Source organism: Limulus polyphemus, unplaced genomic scaffold (assembly GCF_000517525.1).
Source record: "Limulus polyphemus unplaced genomic scaffold, Limulus_polyphemus-2.1.2 Scaffold386, whole genome shotgun sequence".
NCBI classification, from domain to species: Eukaryota; Metazoa; Arthropoda; class Merostomata; order Xiphosura; family Limulidae; genus Limulus; species Limulus polyphemus.
The window spans coordinates 478,063-482,222 of NW_013665996.1; the positions used below are offsets into that span (position 1 = coordinate 478,063).

Sequence of the window (4,160 nt, forward strand, 5' to 3'; positions counted from 1 at the left end):
TGCCTGACTCTCAGTGGCTCAGTGGTAAGTCTACAGGCTTATGACTCTAAAATTTGGGTTTCAATATTCTTGATGGCCAATGCATACATAACCATTGTTTAGCTTTGTGCTTAACCAAAATCGTTTCCAGCAATGATTAAAATAATTAATTGTTTGTAGCAACAAACTTTATTATTATTATTTTTATATGTAAAATATTTCGAAATATTTCATAATCCGAACTATAAGATAAAGCGCCACCAAGTATTTAATTTCTGTTTCTAGCATTCATAGATTTATGTTAAAATTTACTGGTTATCACAGTGTAAAGAATCTGTGCCTCATTAACGGTGGTGTTTATAATTTTTAAACTATATGGAGTGCCTCTATTAGTTAAACTAACAAGTCTGTTCGAGTCAGAAGTAAGCGGTTTCATTTTTTTCTTGGAAAATTAACAGTTTTGTCGTTGTTAGTTGTTCTAGTTGAAAGTTAACGAAATACATTATTTCTTCGCGTATGCTAGGTTTCGATTTTAAATGTGATATTGGATATAACCGTATGCTAGCGTCATCTATTGGTATCTATGTTTAAAAGTGATCAAACCTACAGTTATTCTGCTCTTACTGAAAAAAGAAAATTGTCTTTAGACACTTCAGATTAAAATTGTCATATTTAATATTAGGAGTGAGCTAAAATAACAAAGTCAAACATAAGAAAATATGTACTGACCTCACCGTTATTAATATTTAATAAGTTATTGTTGTAACGATGATTTAAAACCAAATATCCATAAATTTTTAAACTTTATTTCTCTGTTTCAACCTATGGAATACCCAGAGAATAATTAAATTTCAGCTATATGAAATACGTTCAGTAAATAATAGAATATATATACATTCAGTAAATAATATAATATTTATAATATTTATTATTTTAAGAATGTTTCGAAAAAACGTGAAATTTTTGTAGAACTCTTAAATTTCAGAAAGCTGGTTTTGTTTTGTTTACGAAAAACGCAATAGAAGGTACTAAACTTACACTGAATTAGTTCTTTAGACTTACGTTTTAAAAATTGAAATGCTATAGAATATTTTCTAAGTATTTTAATAGGAAGTTGCAAAACTAACACTAGATGACGCGACAAAGCATCACAAAATATCATTAAGGATATGACTTAGTTCATGTCATCTATTGTCATAAAACAAAACTTGGTAATAGAAATCTGTAAAATGTATGTGAATAAAGTTAGTTCTTCCGTGTTGTGTGGTGTATTAAAAGTTGTAAATCCTTTTATTTTCAAATTGCATAGACTTACACGTATAAAATTACATATATTTCTGTAGCGTAATGAAAAAATGATACTAAAGATAAGTGAAAAGGCATTAAAATTAAAATAAAAAATTTTGCTAAACAAGATACCAGCATATCTAAACTTGACACATCATATATTTTTGAAAGAAAAGAAACATTGTACTGAGAGAATCACGTTTACGTCACAGATTGGTCGTGAACAAAACAAACAAACAATTACCGATTTCTTTACGTATAACATTTGTTGAATTTATATACTTTCATAAATAATATAAGTTTGTAACAAAGTGACAGGTTCCGACCTTGAAGGGCAAATAGTGAAACGGTTATTATCATTATTATTTTGTCATAACTGATTAAGGAAATGTGCTTTAAACCACCAGAGGACGTCATATACTAATTATACAAAGTCTTAAAACGCTTCATCCGTTGAAGCATTACCTTTACGTTGAAAAAAAAATCGTTAACAGCGAGGATACCCAACTGATAACAAAAATATTTAGTTTAGTTAGCCATGCTCATTACCAGGTATATTTTTCGCTTTTACCTAAGTAGGTAGCTTGATCTGATCAGAAGTTAATATTAATTTAGTATCATTGCCATTAACTACCCAACTTCATTAAAACTTTCTCTCAAGGCAGAAATCTTAACCATATAATTCTAGTCACTTAAAAATGAACCAGAGCAACCATCTATTTACATCACATATCGGTTGTACCATGAACTACAAACAATTATAAAGTCATATTATTTGAAAACACAGAATAGATTAAATGATATTAATGCAAAATAAAATATACTTGAGCTCCCTCTATGCTATTTATTGTAGTTTGTTCTCATTAGAATTAAATATTTATTGCAGTTATGTGGTGTGTAAAAGACACTTCCTTTCCAGAAATGAATATTATCTAATGGTACTGTTGTGCGCTGTAACGGTTATTTTAAGTGTAGAAAGCAGGGTTATCACAGTTTGGAATTGGATATGAAACAGCTTATCGCTCTTGTGATAATACTAAGAAGGACAAACAAAAATGGTAACCAGTATAAAACCACCAAATAAAAATCAAAACCAGTTAACGTAATTTTTATCACAAATTTTAGGCCTATTGGATTCTGAAGCTTCCTCAGCTTTCAGCGCTTAAACTGCAACATTTAAAACTGTATCTTTTGTGTAATTTATTTATATTTAAATGTGTGTCACTTTATAATACACACTGTATTTTTAAAGTTTCATCAAAAGCCTATGTATTATGTACTAGAATTGTTTTCTGTATAATTGTTTTTCTAAAATTTACGAGAATATCGTAGAAAGAATGAACTATTAAAAGGTTGTACCCGAATAAAGTTGATATTGTTGTCTTTTTTTCATACTAATAAAAGAATTGGACAACCTACTTATCTTCTAAGCATAACGTTTAACAAATGTAAGGATTACATTGCAATATTGACTTGGTTGCATGCTGAAAATCATAAAATCAAACATAAAATATGAGTTAAAAATAGAAATATTTTCTCTGTTACGTACAGAAATCCACGAAACCAAACACAAAGTATGTAGCAGATTTGCATTTATTCGGTTTATATTGTGAAACCTGCAAAATCGTGAAAAAAGGAACACATTTGGAAAACAACAAAGCCAGATATTGGTTATCAATCAGATAAAAACAACATTGTAATATTTACTCGAAACCAAACACAGGAAATGAGATAAAAAGAAAGAAAGAAATAGAAACATGATGCTATACTCACCCTGTCATAAATTATGATACCTCCCAAATACGAATAGATGTTTTACCCCCTATCTCTCTTGAACATGTAATGAGCGTTTGGAACTTTCCTGACGAATAAACATAGGTTAGAAAGTCAGATTAAGAAAATAGTGTTGTTTTGTTGTGAAACCTTTGTTAACACTAGCTTCTGCCTTTCCTGTATGCGAGCTTATCTTAAGGATGGAGGATGTACCCTGTTTTCCTGTCGTCCTTAAACACGTGTATATTTAACCATTTTGTATGTAGTTGAAATGTCCCTAAACCTCTAAACCTAACTCTTCGTGGAAAATTCACAAGAGACGCCTATATTGTCTTGATATATATAATATAAGTTTCATGAAATAAGTTGTTTTTATCAACCCAGTGATTAATGATATTATTTCTGTTCAAATTATTAATCAGTTATACATATTTTCTATTACAATTTAATATCTTATCACAAGTATCAGCTACATATATAGTGGTTAGTAGTTCAAACGTATAAAACTGTTGGATTGAGCACCTACGACGTTTTAAATTTCAATTCACACGCAAGACTTGCAGATGAAGGTATAATGTGATAGCTGAATCCTGATACTGGAAATACCTCTCTTTCTAGGATACTATTCTCAGTTTATACTGAAAATTTTGTTTGACTGAAAATTAAAAATTACTAAGAATATAGAAATGCTGCTGGAATACATTATTTCCTTCGATGTAGCCCCCTGGTGGGACAGCGGCAAGTCTTCGGATTTACAACGCTAAAATCAGGGATTCGATTCCCCTCGGTGGACACAGTAGATAGCTCGATGTGGCTTTGCTATAAGAAAAAACACACACACAAAACTACGCCCCCCCCCCCCAGTGGCACAGCGGAATGTCTGTGAATTTACAACGCTAGAAACGGGGTCTCGATACCCGTGGCGGGCAGATCACAGATGGTCTATTGTGTAGCTTTGTATTTAATCACAAACAAACAAACCTTCGATTTAAATGAAGCATGACTGCCAAGTTATTTTTCAGTATATATATATATGTGAAATATATTAAACTGTTCATCCTTTCTTAAAGAGATTTACATGTTCTTAAGTATGTTTTGTTTTTCTTGATATTAATAATAGG

General features: G+C 30.5%; 1 long non-coding RNA gene across 1 annotated transcript in view; it reads right to left on the minus strand.

The window, feature by feature from the left end:
- Positions 1 to 3,232, minus strand: part of LOC106457886 — an 8,146-nt gene extending 4,914 nt beyond the window's left edge. The window contains exon 1 of the long non-coding RNA XR_001290736.2: positions 3,040 to 3,232. This is a non-coding gene — a long non-coding RNA (uncharacterized LOC106457886). The remainder of the gene's footprint in view (positions 1 to 3,039) is intronic.
- Positions 3,233 to 4,160: the final 928 nt, after the last annotated feature.